Source organism: Cupressus sempervirens, chromosome 10, assembly GCF_028749045.1.
Source record: "Cupressus sempervirens isolate cs-2001-9-10 chromosome 10, ASM2874904v1, whole genome shotgun sequence".
Taxonomy (NCBI): domain Eukaryota; kingdom Viridiplantae; phylum Streptophyta; class Pinopsida; order Cupressales; family Cupressaceae; genus Cupressus; species Cupressus sempervirens.
The window spans coordinates 627714841-627735667 of NC_143127.1; the positions used below are offsets into that span (position 1 = coordinate 627714841).

The following is a 20827-nucleotide window of genomic DNA, read 5'->3' on the forward strand; positions in this document are numbered from 1 at the left end:
AGGCTCAAATACGAGATAAAGGATACAACTTGTGGCATTGGTGGAGGTGGCGATGACAGTCAAAGTTTCTTGTTTCAATTTCCATTGCGCACCTGCAACGCTACCCCTAGCAGGAGTAGCTCCAACCAAAGCAATTGATGTCACTACAGAATGGCAATGATAATTATTTAGTAGTGGTAGGGGCCATTCAATGTTAGAGGCAAGGCATGCCAATCTAGATTGATATGTGTTCGCAGCTCAAAGAAACTATTTTGTTTTTACTTGTGAGGAAATTTGTAGTCTACTATCTCAACTGTGTAGCCATTAAATTTGATTATTAGTATCAATGGAACTACGCTGATCAATTTGTATCTTAGTTGAACTTATTATTTAATTTTTTTATCGCAGCAATGGTGAAGTACTCAAGGGAGCCTGAGAATCTGACAAAAGCATGCAAAGCTCGGGGCTCAGATCTGTGGGTCCATTTTAAGAATACCCGAGAAGCAGCCTAGGCCATCAAGAAATTACACTTGGCAAAGGCCAAAAGATATTTGGAGGATGTTATTGCCCACAAGCAAGCAATACCCTTCCAACGATTTTGTGGAGGTGTAGGCCGCATTGCACAAGCAAAGGCTCGACATTCAAATGGCCAAGGACATTGGCCTGTAAAGTCTGTCGAGTTTTTGTTAGGATTGCTGAAAAATGTAGAAAGCAATGCTGAGGTTAAAGGGCTTGATGTTGATGCATCATATATATCTCACATCCAAGTGAACTGAGCACAAAAGCAATACAGAAGAACTTATCGTGCACATGGAAGAATCAATCCTTACATGTCACATCCTTGCCACATTGAATTAATACTCTCTGAAAAGGAGGCACCTGTTAAAATAAGATAATCCCTGTAGGAGCGATTTTGCTTCTTGCAATTTACCTATCTAAATCTTTGAGACAAAAAAGAGACAACAGGATACAAACAACGATAGAGGCTGGATGAGTGCACCAAAAGCTCACAAAGCAGGGCCAAGCAAGCAAGCTTGAAGAAGGAGATAAAACAAGATTTACTAAAAAAAATTGAATAAGTTTAGAGATTCAATATTAAAACCCAAAAGATATGGATAAGAGATAGAGTTTAAATTTCAAAAAAAAATATGAATAGTTTTTAACCTAATAATGTAAGTTGAAATAAAAAAGGTAATCATAAATATGATTTTGAAGTGTTCCCTACAATGAAATATTAGGGAAATAATTTTTTTATTTAAATATTGAACAAAAATTATACACTAAATAATAAACAATATAAATGCTTCTTGTGAAAAACAAGAGCAAAACAAAATTTGATTTTTAAATTTTTTTTTTTAAACAAACTAAATACCCTTTGGCGGCAAGCCTTCCAAAGAGGGTTAGTACAAATTAGAGCAAATAGGAATTAATCAGGTTTGGCGGTAAACTAGCCAAACCCAAAAAAAATTCAATTTCTTCCAACTTAAGAAGATTAAAAAAGAAATTAGTGAAATCTCTCTCAAGAGTCTCCTTCGAATTGTACCTTCATGCAAACACTCAAAAACAAAGAATAAACTGCTCTGATACCATGTTAGAAATGAAAAAGAAATATGTAAATAAGCAATACCAAGAAAGAATCTAAGTGAGTTAATGCATGAAAAGATATTAGCATAAGATAGGAGAGAGAAAGCTTTAAGATCCAACACCATGAGACAAGATATTTGAAAAGGGGAAAGCAAAGAAAACCCCTTGTGACATTATGAATGAGGCATGAAAAGCCTAAGAGGAGAGAGAGAGAGAGAGAGAGAGAGAGAGAGAGAGAGATGAGAGAGAGAGAGAGAGCAATCGCTCATAAAATAATTGAGAAGAGGAAGAAATCTCATGAGAAATGAGAGAGGAGGGTCATCTCTTAAATAGAGATGAGAGAGAGGAGTTAGAATATAACTCCCATGTCTATGAATGCCACCATTCATAATTGTGTGAGGCCAAGTGTGAGATTCCTCTTAAGGAGGAATAATCTAAATTACAAATTACAATAAATATTTGTCCTCACATATTCCACTAGAGGACAAAATAAGATGTAGTGGAAAAAGGAAAAAAATGAAATATATTAGGATAGCTTGGCTTATATCCTAATATATTATAACAATAAAGAAAGGAGGATTAACCCTGGTTTATAAACACACCAAGGAAAGATTACAACTTCTAACAAAAACTATCTCCTAATCATTAAAAAGTGACATTCACTAAAACTTTAATAACTTTTTTATTTTATAATTTTTCTTAAATTAATTTATGTGTCATCAATATACATACAATTCTTTTGAGGTTAAAGAAAAAATCTTTGAAAATAGTGAGATTTTGATCAAATTATGTGGTCCATATATGAGAGGTTTTAAAATTTAACTTTATAGCCAATTAATAATTAATAATAATAAATTAAAAAAAAATATTGTGATCAATCTTAGGTGTATTAGGTAACTCCCTTTAAAATTATTTGTGAAAATTCATTTATTTGTGTCAAATTATGGTGTCCATACACGAGCGTGGTATGGTCCTGAAATAGGCATTTTGAAAAAGTGGTTTTTAAATATCCATACCAAAAAAATAATCTATCATATGGGTACACAAATAAATTACATATTCAAAAACTACATTCCAAACACTAAAATTGTTATTTCTAGAGTTTTTTTATATTCAATCTCTAAATGCCTCAAATTTTGACATCAATTGACAAAAAAATTCAAAAACAAGAAAAACACTTCCACTTTTTGGCCAAAAGTGAGACCCAACTTCTTGCACTGACCCACATATATTGTTTAATATCTATTTTATTGCTTGAATGTAAACTTCTTGATTTGAGTATGCTTATAGTTGAACTTACTCGAAGCTCTAATGATTCCATATTCCCTCATTATCTACTTGGATATTGTTGAGACTCCCTTAATCACACCTTGATTTCTTGTATGGAGTTTTTTCCTTGTTTATTTTGGGTGTTTCTTCTATCTTATGGAGTTGACTCTTCTCATCACACTTATATCCTAGTTCTCAAGGGAATCTACATTTGAAAGATATGCCTTTCTCTAATATGTCCTTTTTAAATTTTTGGGCTTCCTTTCTCAAGAATTGGTATCCTTTTCTTCGTCTCCCTTTATAGAAATAATTTTTTTTTCTCTCTGATCATTTCTTGAGTCTTTGTCCCTATATTTAGTCTTCTTGTAAAATTCTTAGATCTTTTTTTTGAAGGGTTTGATTCAACCATTCTTTATTTTCTAATGGATTCTTTCAAGTTTTGAGGTTTGAGTTGTTTTACAGAGTGTTCGATTGACTCTTTCAATCCCTCTATAAACATATTAGTGAGTCTCTTTTGGGAAATTTCTGGAACCATAATTGATAATCCTTTGAATTTATGAGTGAATTCTTCCATTTTTCCAATTTTTCTAAGTTGAGTAAGTTACTGGAAGTACCATTTGATGTGCTTATCATCAAATTTGTTCGTGAGCTTTTGAGAGAATTATTCATGAGATTTTACATCTTTATGTCCATTGGTATACCAATCATGTTTTCCTTCTTATAGATGGATTATACCAAATTAGAGGGTATATCCTTTTGTCGTGAGCTTTAGAATAAAAAATATGTTTGATTTTTCTAACCATTAGTGGGGAGAAATCTTTTCCAATCCATCAAAGTTTGGAATTTCATTTTGTTGATTTTATATTTGAACTCTTCATTTACAAGCCTTATAGATGTCTCTCTTTTTTTATCTTCACAAAACTCTTTGAATGATATCAATTCTCTAATATGCAATTCTAGAGTTTCATATGCTGTTGTGATGTCTTCAATCCTAGTCACTGGTTGATGTATTCCTTCTTCTTCTCTTGGCAGCTCTATTCTAGGTAAGAATGATGGTTGAGCTATCTCAGTTGCAGAAAATAAATTATTATTTCCTGACTAATTAGAGTTAGTGTCTCTTTCCTAGTTGGGTTGACCTTTCAAATTGCAGATTTAAATTGCCCATATGTAGCAATACGTGGAGAAGTGCCTGATTGTAATTTTCTATTTGATTCAATATAGTTTGGTTGGTTTTCTCCATATAGGATCTCATCTCGTTTTCTAAGTCATTCATTATAGGTTTCCTTGTTCTCCTCTTGAAAGTTTTCTCAAGCTACCACTCACAAGATGACAGGATTATGTTATAATACGACTGTGATGTCCCTAGTAGGATTCTATAGGATTTTAAATTTTTTCTCCTTTAATTCAGTTGTAATGTAATTATCTTGTATTCCATTTTTCCAAGAGTGGATACTTTATTTACTTAAAGGTGCTCATATAATGATGATATCTTCCAATGGTTAACTAATATTATCTATATTAATCTTTATTTGTGAAATTAATATATATATTTCAATAACCAAGTATCAGAATATAGATGGGTTGTAATAAAAATGAATTTGTATTGTATAAATTGTATAAGATAGATGATAATGATGGGATAATTTATCCTAAATTTCTAGAGTTATAAAGCTTGTATTATATAAGACCAAATAATTATATTAATACAACTATATCAATTGAGTCATTGTCTCTAAGATCTTTGCATAGAGAATGCAAATTCTTTTTGGCTAATTGTACTTGTCATGTGTTATGAATAATGAAATAAAAATTTCTTGTATTTCTCTAATTTACACTAAACAAATGCATTGATAACATTAACAATTCTTTTTTTTTGTCAGAGAAAAATCTAATATAGATAAATAAGAAAGAAGGGAAACTATTTGATGTTGACATGATGCACTAATGTATATGGCTAGTTATTGAATATCTATATGAGAAACTTCAATAAAAATAAGAAATTTGTGTCCATGGTTGAGAGGAGCATTTAATCCCCATAATATACTTTTGAATCTTAAATGAAACAATGCAATGAAAAAGTGTTTCTTCCAAAAATGTGCATCCCTTCATAACATTGATTAAGACTTATATCCTAATTTTTATTAGTCATAGAAACTATCTCTAAATTTATCAGTTCTTTATTAAGTTATCATTCCCATTGACACCAATTTTCAACTTTGGATATCTAATTGTAATCATTGTCCATTATCATTTTCTGACCAATATGTTTGTTATCTTATATTTCTCCTTTAACTATGTTGGCAGCTTGACTTATTTGGAATTTATCCTTACTATGGTTTGATAGTCTCATATGATGATTTACATCTCAAATTGTATTGGTTTGCATTATTTTTATTGTGATTAAATGTTGGCTATCGCCATTAACTTGTGAACTTGAAATGTAATTTTCCATTCGTGTTGATTTTGACCTAGGAGTTTGTCAAAACTTTATTGACCATATTCAAAAAACCTTTGATCTCAGTATCTTTTGCAAATGTTAATGATTTCACCCAAAATCAATTTTTCATATAAATAGTTTTAAAACATATGATTTTATTTAGTGATTAAGCTATAATAGTCTTTACTACAATATAAAATTTTCTAATGTATCCTTAACCAATAATGGTAATCATTGTGAATAGTTTAATGATTTTTTTGAATTAAAAGCAACCAAAACTAGGGGGTTGGCCCTTAAACAATCAAATTGGTCAACAACCAATAGATAACCATCAACCAAAACTACCCTCTACCACTTAATAAAGAAAAAAAAGGTTTGGAACCATAATTAAAAGAGTATCAACAGGCCTAACATACATACTGCCTATATTAAAACTAGTAAAGCTACAAAAATTTATAAACAAAGGCATAGTAGCCTTAAACCTCTTTAAGTTCAACAACCAACAGATTAATAGCATAAAAATAAAAAAAGAGAGAACCATTAAGGCTTCTTAGCCTCCTTCCTCCCTAGGAGGATGTTTGTCCAATTTTCTGCAAGGAATTCAAACAACACTTTTGTATCCTCCTTTGGCAGGTCCCCCTCCGTATCCTTAAGCAAGTTTAGTGTGGTGGCAGCAGCATGTGTCACTTTGATAGTGAATTTTGTTAGTAGGCACATTCTATCCTCTAGTGCATGAATTCTCTCCCACACCTCACTAATAACCTTATTTGTGATCTCTACGTTAACCTCCTACATGTTGCCAAGAAAACCATTTGCTTGCATCATAATAACTTCCTACATAATTGGGGGGTTAGCATTATCCTTGGAAAAAGCCTTAACAGGGGAGGAAATCATAATGGGGGAGGACACTCTATCAACCATATCAGGGAACTAGTCCCTCATTAAATCCACACATCCCAAAAAAATGGTTGTTGAAACATGCGACACCTCCTTTCTCTCCTTCAACCCCTCACCTAAGCCTGACCGAGAAGAGTCTGAGACCTCCTCTTCCTCCTCCTCCATTCTCCCCTCCCCAAAATCTAATATCTTCTCTTTCATCCTCCATTTGGGGTGGCTTGTGTCTGCAGAGTCCATCTCCTCCTCTTGCGAGGCCCCTGCTTTCAATTTCCTCTTAGCATTAAACTTAGCTAACCTCCCCAACCTCCTCCTACCCCCTTTACCCTCCTCCTTCAACTCCTCTAGTTCCTTCTGTTTCCCTTTGTCCTATCTCCCTTTTTTTCCCAAAGGAGTAGGCTTCAAATCCTTAGGACACTCAGTAGGAAAAGGTTGTGGGGTAGGGGCTCTGGGGTCAGAGGTTTAGATAAGCTAGAATATCAATCTCCACTATCCCAAGGGGGACCAAGGTGAGGTAGAATTGATACATCAAGAATATTAACCCTTGATGTAAAATGGTAAAATTAACACCCTTTCTCATTTTTTCTTTTACATCAGTAACTTTGTCCTCTAAATCATGCAACAAGAAGAACAAAATGGAAATTAAATCACGGTGGTGAAAATGATTTAGGAGAGGAAAGTGGTAGTAATAACAAACACCATACCTCCCTTCCAGAGTTAGGTACTTCATCAACATCAAATAGACCTCATTCCATGGCTCAGGAAGCTTCTCCCACATGACACCATCTCTGTACCAAATAGGTTCCTCCACATCCAAGAAGAAGTGTTGTAGACTCACTTCATTAGCCACGCTTGTCACTTTCTGCCACTTCCTACCCTTCATGGACAAAGCCATCACTAGAGAAATGACTTCCTTAGAGATATGGAATGAAATTCCATTTATCATAACTCTATGGTCCTCCTAGGAATCAACAAATTTCATGGAACAATTTTCATATTGCCCATTAATGCCTCCATAAATGGAACAAAACTACCCTCCTTTAGCATATACCACACCAACGGCTTCCTCACATTCTCCTCAATCATAGACAGATCAATACACATAAGATCACCACCCATCTTTGCAAATTTTTGTAAATCTCTCTTCTCCTTCGGAACCCAGAAACACTTTCTAAAAATGACCTCACACTTAAGCCAAAAATCCCTTAGGCAAAAATAATGGCCATTATTATTAGTAATTAAAATAGTGTCCTTAGTAGAAATTAATGTCACATGTCAAATGCCTCTATCTTTCTCCCAAATTTTTCCATCATTCCCAATACACACTAACCATTTAAAATTTGAACCTTTTATCTACCTAGTGTATGAGAACATGCATAGAAAAATTATCAAAAAACCTTTCTTCTCAAACTTCAAAAATCTTTCTTTTTCGAGCCTTGCAAATTTATTATTACTAGTACCATCTTCATCACTTCTAGCCATCTATCCTTCATGGCTTTGTCCTTTCCACCAACTGAGCAACATGATACAAAAATTTGAAATATCTCTCCAGGTAGGATTCATCATTCTTAATTTCTAAACTCACTAAATCTCTTACCAAATTTGGTAAGGCATTAAATTCCCTCCAACATCATAGTCCATTTGCCTTTAGGCCTAAGTGCCGCCATACCATCTGTTACACTATTTCACTCCCAAAATATATGATTTAAATCAAACCTATTAAAATTGGCTAATACGTGTATGATGTCTTCTATCATACGTTTGATGGCCCATCCTTCTCTCATGTTACCTTTAATAGTTTCTATGATGATATTAGAATCACCTTCAATTTTCACATTTCTCCATCCCACACTCATCACCAATTTAAGCCCCCAATACAGAGTTATCACCACTGTGGTATTGTTAGACACTTTCCCTAGCTTTCTAGCATATGCCAACAACATCCTTCCCTTGCTATCCCTAACCATTCCTCATCCTGCTGAGCCTTCCTTTCTAGTAGCACCATCAAAATTGAGCTTAAACCAATTCACAGGTGGGGGTCCCCATCTAGTCTTTTTCCTAGTCAACAAATTAGTGTTATAGATCTCCATTATCCCCTCCTCCAATTTCTAGCCCTTGGACACTCTAACCTCCAACACACCAGGGGGAATGCTAGTTTTCTCCACTTGCTACAACTCATATTCTCTATCATAAGTTTATATATCTTTTCCACCTCAACTTTCTCCTCTCTCTTCATTCCTGAACACACTATTGTTTCTTTCCTTCCAGATACCCCAACAATCATGGGGGGGGGGGGGGGGGGGGGGGGGGGGAGGATAACCTTCCACAACCTGAAAAGGAGGGGGTGAGTAAAGTGGCCTTACCAATTCTCCACAAATTGCACTAGATCCTTATTAAACACCTAGTTCACCTCCAACTTCTGTAAAAGCCTCCCCCAAACATTAGAAGCATACCTATAGTGTAAAAACAAGTGGGGAATATTCTCCTCCTCCTTCTTACACAAGTAGCATCTATTTGATAATTGGAAACCCCATTTCATAAGGTTAACTATAGTAAGAAATTTCCCATGGATGGTGGTCCAACAAAGTATATTAATATTAGGTATTAGATGATTAAACCATATATTGCCCCAATGATTAGGTTCCAAAATTTTATCAAACATTATTTTATAGGCAGACTTAACAGAGAACTCCCCCATCGAAGTGGCCTTCGAAATGAATTCATCATTCTGATCCCTTCCCGAGATGTTGTACCCTTCTAGTAGAACATTTAGCTCTTCTATCAGGTCCCCTCCAACCATATCATTCTTTTGCAGCTCAACCTTCTTCCACTTCCTCCTAGGGAAAATAAAATTAGCAATCATTCTTCCCCTTGCTCCTTAAAGGTGATTCTAAAGAGGCCCAAACTTTTTTTTTGTTAATAGTTTATCAGTGAGCCACAACTCCTCCCAAAAGTTAATCTAATTACCATTTCCCACCAACCATCTTACTCCTTTCAAAAGGGTTCTATTCTTCACAATATTTCCCCAAATCTTATATCCCTTAGGGAGAATATTTCTCCAAGTGTAGTGAGAGAACTTTAGATTCTCAAGATACATAGCCTTCATAATATTGCACCAATTGGATTCCCCCTTCATTAGGTTCCATCCCATCTTGGTGAGAAGTGCATTATTCAAATCAGCTATCTTCCTTACTCCCAAACTTCCTCAACTTTTCAATTTACAAACCATATCCCAACTAACCAAACTTAGCCTTATCTTCTCACTTCCTCATGTCCAAAGGAAATTACGTTGTATTTTCTCCAATTTTTTAGACATAAATTGAGTAATTTTTAATAATGACAAGAAGTACACGAGTAACCCTTGGAGGGAGGAAATTACAAGTTGAAGCTTTCATGCACTACTCAGAGTTTTACCTTTCCAACCAATCAACTTTTTTTTCAATCCTCTCCAAGATGCAATTCCAAAAGTTGTTATTTACATCCTTTACCAGCAAGGGGAGGCTCAGATACATATCAAGTAACTCAACAATATAACACCCTAAAATATTTACAATCCTATGTTGTATATTAGGGGGGTGTTAAAAAAGAACACATTACTTTTATCCAAGTTAATTTTCTATCTCCCATTAGCCGTATATATCTCTAGCACTGATGTTATCATCCATGTCTCACCAAGATTAGTACATTGATTTTAACGGGTTGTATTCCAAAAACTCATTATGGTGTCAATTAATAGTTTTGTTATTATATATTATTATACATATAAGTAGTATATTAAATGTGTTATTATTCACATTTTTACTCACTTATTATATTTATTTATTAATGATATATATTTCATTTATTATAATTATCATGTTTTATTATTTATTTGATTTAACCAATGTAATTATAATTCCAAATTTTATGTTGAAGTCGATGAAAGTTCAACCCAGAGCTTTGAAGAATCACTGCATGCAAACATCTCTCATAGAAAGAGTGGAGAAAAGTTATGGAGGCTTGAATTCAGAGATCCACAAAAGATGAGACATTCTTAATGTGAAAAGAAGAATTAAAAATTTTATTTAATGAATGAATAAATTTAAAATTACCATCCTTATAAAAGGAGAAATGTAAAACCTAAAAGGTAAAAAATCTAGTGGGAAATATCCATGCTTGCATGATAATAATTAATAAAATAATTAATTATTATATGCCTAAAGATCTTAAGTAAAGTAGATATAATAAGTGTCTTAATAATTAAATCAAAATTATTTAATTAATAAGAAAATGTCTTATCACTGTAACACCCCACCCTAAGATAAACTTAGGGAGTAGGTTAAAACCTAGAAACTATTATTGAAAGAAAAAGCAAATGGGTCCCAACAAAAGAGGCCTGATCAAGTACCCAAGAACAAAAAAAATCTTTGTAAAGAGGAGAAATAGAAAAAACCACATGTGGAAAAATCTACTCCAAAAAGATATGGAAATAATATTCCAGAAGATAGGAACAAAAGGATGATTATAAAGAGCACCACTAGAGCATGAAGCCACAAACACTATCAAACTGTTGATTTGAAGAACCTTCACTGGATAGAACATGACTAGGTATAGAAGACTAAGTCTGAAGATTTGATCAATCAAAGATGGAAGATATCTTTATGGCCTCCAAAAGTAGGAATGAAAGAGTGTCTATATGGTAAATGATCCATCTCACCAAAGTGCATAGGTATCCAACCACTACAATCACCTAGTACATAGGATCGGATTGAATACATAACTTAGTCCATCAAAACAAGAGAAAAATAGAACCAATATAACCCCCTTAATGCTAAGAGGTATGACAAGAAAACTAAAATAGAATGCAATATCTGATGTAGAAAGAATAGTAGAAACATTGAGAGTGTTGAAGAAGTACATAACCTATAATGACATGCATCATTGACACATAATGAGGCTAATGTCATGGAAGGAAAACTCACTTGATAGAGTAAGATGGAAAAAATGGCCAACATGAAATCCCTCAAGGCACTTCATAATGTAGTGTGAGCATAACAAAATACAAAGATGTGCAAGATCCCAAAATGTAATAGAATGGAACTTTATCTCAGTGTGTTTGCAAAAACAATGCCACACAATATATCAAAGATAGAAAGTGCAACCCAAGATGAGTCATCTCATGTAACGAAAATGATCTTTAGACCCAAAACAACCAAGATATCCACCAGAGTGAAAAAATCCAAAAAACTAAATAGAATATACTTGGAGTAAATTTTTTGAAGAAAAACCAACATCAATGGAAAGTTTACAGAACAAGTTTTCCAACAATATAAAATTTTCAAAAAACAAAGCCTAGGTGCTCAAGATATGTGTCCTAGAGTGTAAAATAGAACCACTATCTTTGATTGAATAAACAAGAAATCAAACAACATCAAAAGTCCAAATAAGCTACACCATCATGACGGGATCAAAAAGATTTTTTCGATGGTATATGATTTGTCAAAAAGCACCTTTATATGCGCAAGATATAGCCAAAAAACCATCAATAGGTCTCTAGGACAAAAAAAAATTTAAATAGTGATGGGTGGATGACTGTCAAATTTTGGCTTTATAAAATGATGACATCACCTACAGTACTATCAAATTTGATGCAAGTACTGCTATCAACACTAACACATTACTTGTGTGTATTTTTTTTCAAAATCTTTTGCACATTAGGAATTCTTTATCTTCTGTGGATCTCAATATTTGAGCCATTATACTTTGCTCCTCTCTTTTGATGATAGGTGTTTGCATGTAGTGGTTTTTTGGAGCTATGGGTTGAGATTTCATAAACTCAAAATGGTATTAGAGCTCTAACACCATTGTTAAGTGTTGACATTAAGGTCATTTTGTCTATTAGTGACTCAACACTTAGTCAAAATGGTTACATTGCTACCAAGTTCTACAATTTCTATCAAGCTTATCATTTATTTTGCAGTGTTAACCAAGTAATTTAGTTGTTCCTAAGGCAAGTAGTTAGAATATAGTGTCTACCGAGCACCTGAGTTAGTTTGCAATGTTTGACAAGTTATATAGTGCTTACTGACTTTGGAGACAAAGTTCAGTGCAAACTAAGCATAGCAAAGGCTATCGAGCTATTCAGTGGAAGTGAAGAAGATCGTAGTGTTAACCAAGCTCTATAGTATTAACCAAGTTCTAGAGTGTCTACCAAGCTCACAGTATTAACAATGTGAATCTAGTGTTGACTGAGTCACGTAGTGTCAACCAAGTGATTCAGTAGCTATCGAGTTTCTTAGCATTTATCGAGTCACACAGTGCTGACCAAGTTCAAGCTACTTGGAAGTGATTATTATGGACCAAGCTTCAAGTTCAACCAAGTGCCAAATATTTTTGAGCATTGATAATGTTTGTCATGTATCAGGACATCACCAAGTTTGTCCTCAAAAATTGAGTTACAATAAATGGGCCGACTTTGTGAATTATGATGAAATTGGTATTGTAGTTGACTCTAGTAAGTTGTGATTTGGATTGGTATATATGTAATGCATGGTGAAATATCCAAAATGTAAGAATGTGGAAAAGTATATGGTAAGCATGAGTCAAAATTGAAGAAGACCACAAGCAGTATAAGGGACAATAGATATTTATCTATCATAGTAAGATGATCATAGTAATTCAAGGAATCTCAACCGGCAAATCAAAGTTGTAGATCAAAGACTAGCCATTGGTTCATCCTCATAGGTGCATCAGTCAAATCCTTTAATAGGGTAGAGTTAATAGTCCTTTTCTAAATCTCTTAGCCGAGTGCATACTTCATTATATTTTTGTAAATCATTTAACAAGGTGGACCTCACAGTCCTTATTGCTCCTAACAGGAAAGATCACCAAAAGTGGTTAATTGTAAGCCCTAATATGTTAACTTTATACTACAATACTAAAGCTTATGGGTATCATCCCCACCCTAGTTTTACTTTCTCATTGGAAGGTTTCTAGGTCACCATATCTTGTGTCAAAGTGTTATGATTTTTTTATTTTTTTCATTCTTTCATGCATGCAGTTAGATCAGAATACTATATGAAGGATTAATTGGTGAAGTAAGATAAAGTTTTATTGGTTCTTGATTCACCCCTCCCCTCTTAGTAAGCTTTCCTACCTTATATTTCCAACATTAAGTTTATGAAAACTCTACCCACAACTCCCAAGAATCACTGTATGTAAACACCTATTAGAAAGAGAGGAGCAAAGCTATGAAGGCTCAAATGCAGAGATCCACAAAAGATGAGACATTCTTGATGTGCAAAAAAGAATTGAAAAATGTATTGAATGAATGAATAGATTTACAATTACCATTTTTATAAAAGGAGAAAGGTGTATAAAAAGTAAAAACCCTAAAGGGAAATGTCTTAGGTTGCATGATAAAATTAATTAAATAATTAATTATTATATGCCTAAAGTTTAGCTTAAGTAAACTAGAGTTAATAAGTGACTTAGTAATTAAATCAAAATGATTTAATTGATAAGACAATATATTATCACCCTTATTTTTTCCCATTGTTTATTTATTAAATCTTATATTGAGTTCTTATTATCATTAAATTATGCTCTAAAATGAGGTACATTATAGGCTTTGTATGTTGTATTTTTGAAATATACAATTCCATAATTCTAAAGATAGTAAGAATTGCATTTTGTGTTATTGAAAATTGTTGTTTTTTTCTATTTTTGCTATGTATTTGTGGAACTAAGAGAAGTACCATTCATCAAGTGGTATCAAAGTGGGAGTTCATAAGTATGTAGATGAATAGTCAATTGTGAGATAGTTTGCACATAGGTTGTAGTTTAGGGTGTCAATGATAAGCATGAAAAAGCCTCTATGAAGAGAACATTATAGAAGAACCAGAGATGTAACACCTGAGGGTTTTAGAACCCTCCGTAGACAAGTGCAAGAATTGCAATAAGAGATTAAAAAAGGGTGGAATATTGTGGTAAGATATAAACGTGAGGATGAATTTGAAGAAGGAAATATTAATCAGGAAGGGTCAAGTAAAGCTAGGAACCTTGAGGAAAGATTTTCCAAGATCATTTCCAAGTTTGGGAAGAGACCTAAGATTGAAGTCCCCACATTTTTGGGAAATCTTAACCTAGAAGAATTAATCTATTGGATCAATAAATGAGAATAATATTTTGAGTATGAAGATATCAAAGATCCTAATAGGGTCAAGTTTTTGAAGGCCATATTGAAGGGTCATACAAATATTTAATGGAAAGAGATTCAATTAAAGTGAAAAACAAGAGGAAATGAGAAAATCACAAGATGAGATCAAATGGTGGATAAATTGAAGTGACACTTCATTATCATTTATTATGAGTTTGATCTACTAAAAAAAATGCAATGGTTAAAGAAAGTGGGAAGATATGTCTAGCACAATATAAAAGAGTTCTATTAGCTCCTCATTAGAACATGCTAATCAAGAGATGATAGAAAGATATTTTATTGCTACCTTAATGGGTTGACGTCAAGTATTCAAGAGGAGTTGAGTCTGGTTATAATGAATAATATTGAAAAGGCATACCAATTTACCCTATAAGTAGAGAAAATATTTGTTGGAAAGGTAAGTATTGAGGGGGGAACAGGGTAATTAGTACTTATAAACTTCTTCTAATTCAATCTTTTACCCATGAGTTCTATTACTACAATTCAGATTAATTGACTATACAACGATGTAACTAGTTTATTAATATGTTCTAACTATAAAAAGTAAAGTAAATAATAGTAAATCATAACACAATTCACTCACACATAACACACTGATTTTTGATCTCACAGAAACCCTTGGTTATAGGAAAAAATTGTAGTGGGGATGGTACCAAAAACTCTTCATTATTGTAGAAAGAGATGCTAGTAAAGAGAATGCAAATGTCACTTTCTAGGTGGCTCACTCAATTAAGTGTACCTAATACATTATTAGATGTATCTAACAGTTTTGTTAGGAACTACTTTATTAAGAAATTTTGTCACACTTTATCACCTAATTAAGGGATTTACACCAAGTTCAATCTAGAACTCCTATGTCATTGATGTAGGATCATCTTGGATTGCCTTGTAATCCTACACATCTTTGCTCATTTTGTGTGTTGGTGTTGAGTTTTAGTGGTTTTCGAGTTGCAATCATTGTCAAGTTCATGTATTTGCCCAGTTGTTAAATGTTGGCCAAGCATTTATGTATGTGCCAATTTTTCCAATGTTGGCCAAGTGTTCCTTCATGTGTCATGTAAATTTATGTGGTGTCCACAGCACATGCCCTGAGAGTTAGAATTTTCGAGTCAAAATTTGGAAAAATTACAAAAAAAATAAAAATAAAAATAAAAAAATTAATTTAATTAATTAATTAATTAAGGAAGCACGCTGCCCATTTTTGCACTACATGCGCATGTGATGCACTGTGCAGATGCACACATATTCGCGTGTGATGCATCGCAGGCCACACCGCCCAACTACATGTGCATCTACATGTGATGCACCACTAGCCGCACTGTGTGAACACTGCACTCTTGTGCATGCATCCACATGCGATGTGTTGTGGGCCATGTTGTACTGTGCTAAACTTTTTTGTACCTCTTTACACGCGTGCCCCCACTCACCTTGCAAATAAATAAATAAATAAATAAAATTAAATAAAAGGATGCACCTAGCGCACCTCCAAGGTGCACAAGGTGCACTAAAATTTGTCTTTCAAAGGTGTTTGTCTTAAATTAGGTATTTCTCAACTCTATGGACTAATATTTGCTTCTTTTTGTAGGTAAAAAAAAAGGTATCCTTAACTTGTCGGGGTCATAAATTTTGACTTAGAGCTCAAAATTTAGAACTATTTACACCGTTGGAAAGAAGAACTGAAGATCTCATTTCAGTCCTTAAAATAGTAAGCCTTTGGCTACCCAATTTTAGGGACCAATGAAGGTCTCAACTTGAAATTTTGAGCAGAAGACCTCTGAAAAAACCATTTAAAAATGCCTCAAAAATCTTGTGAAAAAATATGAAAAGTTTCAAACATTTGATCATCTGGATCACTCAGTTTCTCACTAGGAAGGACAGAGCAATTGGAGAGAAAACAAAGATTGAAGATACAAAGGTTGGACACATGAAGCGAAACAAGTTCCTCATCTTATGTAGCTATTAATGACAAGATTCAACGCAAGTGCCTTGGGATTTGAGATTGAAGAAGTAGAAGGAGTTCAAGTTTATGAAAGTGATTGGCTATAAAGAGGGTATAAATCATCAAAAGGGGGTAAAGAATGTACACAAAAAGTGATCTAAAACTCCATTTTTGCAAAACCCAGAAACTGTTTTCAAAATTGAGAACTTTGATTTTTTGGTGAATTGAGCTTCCAAGGTGTGCAGGTCCATAGCTCTACATTTTCATGCAAGTGTGCAGCTCTGTAGGTCCATAGCTCCACGATTCAGAGGTGTGCCGACAATTAACTACTAGTTCCAAAAATAGCACTTTCCATGCATCGAGAGTGCATTCTAATGGCAATTTAACTTCGACACACACCTAGTGAAGGACCAGCTTCTATTTTTGGCACCTCCATGCACTTCCACTTTGATTGATGGCTTCCTCCTAATTTCTCTCTCATTCTTTCTCCATTTTTGACATGTAAAGGGCTTATGCATCCAATTACTGAATAAAAATATGGATGGAGTCCCTCTAAGCACTAGATTAATTGTTAGTCTATATATATTTAGTTTGTTTTAATGTTTTAAAAGCATGAAGATATCTCTCGCTCTCAACACAAATTGAGGAGATCATTTCTTATAAATAGTCCATTGTAAAATGTAACAAGGGCCACCATTGTTATGCAATAAAATTATGCTTTTGGTGCTCGCATTTGGAGTGTAGTGATTCTTTCCTGAATGTGTCACTATTTTGTGGATTTTATTCATGAAATTGTGATTGAGCCAAAAGTTTGTTGCATGATTTCTAGTTGTGTGATTCTATAGTTCTAGTGTTTGCTACAAGTATATGAATTCCACTGGCGTAACAAGCTTGAGAAGAGATCAACAAAATTGTGTCTGCATAGCTTTCTATCTCGCATGAGTGCACTTTTTGTGGCCTTGCGATTTGATGGAAGGTCAAACATCATTCGATCACTAAATTTTCTCATCGACGATTGCATCAGTGGATTCTAGGAAGCTCTACTCCTATTTTCATTGGTTTTCCACTGATTTATTTGAAATCTTAACTCGTAGCATGTTGTGTTCTGTAGCTTATGTCTAATTAGGATTTTCAATTTCAAATTATTTCAATTGCAAGTTATTTGCTTTACTAACCCCCTTTGTTAGAGTAGGAAGACATTTTAGTTGCATTGGTAGTTTGCATTCATTTAAAAAAACAAAAAAAAAATACAAAATATTATTCTTTTGTGTGTGATTCTGAGATAGGAAGCATATCTACTTCAATTTTGGAACAAAAGAAAGTGATTAGTACCAGCAAAGGCCTCCTTGTGAACAATCACATTTATCTTCAACTGAGCAGATTCTAGTGCATTGAAAGACAAATACGGAACCTTGGAGTTGATCCGTAAAAGATTAACTTTTCAAGAGAGGATATCACGCAATGGATTCCTGCAATTAGCCTTGTGAAAAATGGGTCCCCAACATGAACTTGATATTTTTTCATGCTCAATTCCTTCATTGAGTTTATTTGTGATTGGTTCTTAGTTTGAGATTACTTATGTATTTAATATGGATCATGAATTTAATGTATGCATATTTTCTTGGAATGTGTGTAGACCATTTTGGGGTGGCCTTCTATTATGTAATGATCTAGAATCTTCTATAAGCCACTTTGGAAAGCATAAATAGGGGTATTTAAGTTTAGGTTAGGTGACTTAGAGAGTTTGGAGCAGATGATCATGGAAAAAGTGAGCTTAGAGTTGGACTAATAAAGATCGTGGATCTTAAAGTTTAATCTTTGTGAATCTTGTTGGTTGTAACCTAGAATGGTTTACAGTTGGGCATGTATGTCGATAATTGGGTGAAAGAATAAATAAGTAATTGTTGTTCCTTCTCTCTTTGGTGTTGTTTTCTTTTGTTGTGTTCACTCAGTAATGTGGTTGGATAGTTAGGTGTTCCTCTAGCCCTAGATCTTTAATTTCTCCATGTGTTAGATGGTATTAGAGCTTGAGATTCATCCTTGAAGATATTGGATTGTGTATTACTCTAATTTGGAGTTGGTTGTAGGTTGGAAAATATGTAGATTTGACCTATAACTTGTAGAGGGTTATGATCTTCTAGGAACTTATTTGTCATGATGGTTCAAGGTAGAGGAAATGTTGATACTGCTATTATGGACATGATGAGACAAATTGTAGCTAGATTAGATGTTGTGGAGATAGCCCAGAGGAGAGGAGTGCATCTTGCTAATGCGAGTGATGATGAAGAAATGACACTAAACCCTAATCCAGAACCTAAAGAAGATCAAGATGAGGAAAGATTATTGAGAGTACTATTTAGGGCACATTCTAAACTTGGTGTGGAAGTTGTTCCTTATGATGAAAAATTGGAGACCAATGTTGTGTTGGATTGGATCTCTTATATGGAGAATTTCTTTGAGTTTGAAGGTACTCCTACTAATAGGAAGGTGAAGATTGTAGTCACTAGATTGAAAGGTCATGCCTCACTATGGTGGGAGGATTTACAAACTGATAAACAAAGAAGAGGAAAAGAAAAGATCAGATTCTGGTTGAAAATGGTGAACAAAGTAAAGAAGAAGTATCTTCCTACCGATTACCAAGTTATCTTGTTAAGAAATGTGTAAAATTTAAGACAAAAGGACATGACTGTGAAGGATTACACTAAGAAATTCTATATAATAGACATCAAATGTGGACATCTGGATGATGAGGTTGAGAAAGTTACAAGGTATCTAAATGGATTGAGATTCAGAATTCAAGAAGAAATAAGTTTTGTAAAATTAGAAAGTTTGAAAGAAGCATATCAATATGCCTTGAAGGCTAGGGAAGTCTTGACAAAGAAGAATGAACAAAGATAGAGAGGTAGAGGTGGTAGGTTCTAGAGAGGCAGAGGTAGATCTTATGGAGAAAGTGGAAGATCTAACAATTTTGTGCAAGGTAAGGGAAATTTGAATGGAAAACTAATGATAAAGGAAAAATTGAGTGGAAAGGTGGGAGTTCTTATTGAGGAGGTACTAGTTCTTACTGAGGAAGAGGTAATTCTTATTCTAGAGATGGTTTTGTGGCAATTATTTCAAATACGGCAAAGAAGGTCATAGATCCTTTGAGTGTAATTAATCTAGTGAAAATGAACAAGGTAAAATAAATGTTGTGATTCAAGGACATCTTGAGGGTTCACCATGTGGGCCTAAGCTTAGATTAAATCTAAAGGTAAGGAGAAATTTGTGTAATAAGACACTTGATGAGGAACTTGTTCTAAGGAGAAGTCTTTTCAAGACTAGATGTAAGATATTAGGAAAATATTGTAAAGTGCTAAATCATAGAGGAAGTTTAGTGAATTTGGCATTAGAGGGGTTGGTTACAAAGTTGCAGTTGCAAATTTGGGGGCATCCTAAACCCTATCATGTTCTGAGGGTCAAAGATGAGTATAAATTGTTGGTAAGTGAGAAATGTGTTGTAAAATTCAAGATTGCAAACTATTTTGATGAAGTTTTGTGTGATATTATGCTTATGGATTGTTGCCATATTTTTTTGGGTAGACCTTGGTAGTATGATAGACATGTTGTGCATGATGGTAGATTAAATAAACATACACTTTGGGGGAATGGAGAAAAGAAAATATTGTTTCCTTCGATTGAAAATCCTAATGAAGTGAATTGTACTATTGTTAGAGTTTTCATAGTTTATGGAAAACAATTTGAAAAAAAATGGAAAAGAACTAATTTAGTTTTTCTATAATCCCTAGAGGCTAAGTTGTGTTGGTAATGGTCTAGCGACTAGAAATATAGTATTCATTGAGTGATAGACAGAGGCTGAGTGATAGCAAAAGAAAACAGTGTAAGCTGAGTCCAAACATAAATAGAAAAATTATTGAATGAGTACAAGGGGATTGTTGTTGATGATATACCTAATTTTTTACAACCAGTAAGAAGCACAAGTCATCGTATGGATATGATTTCTAGAGATAGTTTTCTAAATAAAGAACCATACAGATTGACACCTACTAGGAATGAAGAACTTAATAGACAAGTACAAGAGTTGTTGCAAAAGAGATTGATAAGAGAAAGCTCGAGTCCATGTGATGTACCTTTTGTATTGGCACCTAAGAAGAATGAAGAATGGAGAATGTGTACTGATTCCAGAGCTATTAATAAGATCACAATGAAGTATAGGTTTCTTATGCCGAGGATGGATGACATAATGGATTGTTTGAGTGGAGAAAAATATTTTACCAAGATTGATTTGAAGAGTGGTTATCATCATATTAGAATTAGAGAAGGTGGTGAATGGAAAACTTCTTTCAAGACAAAATTTTGTTTCTATGAATGGTTGGTTATGCCTTTTGGTTTAACTAATGCACCCAATACTTTCATGAGATTAATGAATGAAGTTTTCAAAAGATTCTTGGGTAAGTTTGTGATTGTTTATTTGGATGATATTATGATATTCAATAAGAGTAAAGAAGAACATCTTGACCATGTTAAACAA

General features: G+C 33.8%; 1 pseudogene; it reads left to right on the forward strand.

The window, feature by feature from the left end:
* The first annotated feature begins 386 nt into the window (after positions 1-386).
* LOC149535403 (large ribosomal subunit protein uL22y pseudogene) lies at positions 387-1563 on the forward strand (annotated as a pseudogene).
* The last annotated feature ends 19264 nt before the right edge of the window (positions 1564-20827 follow it).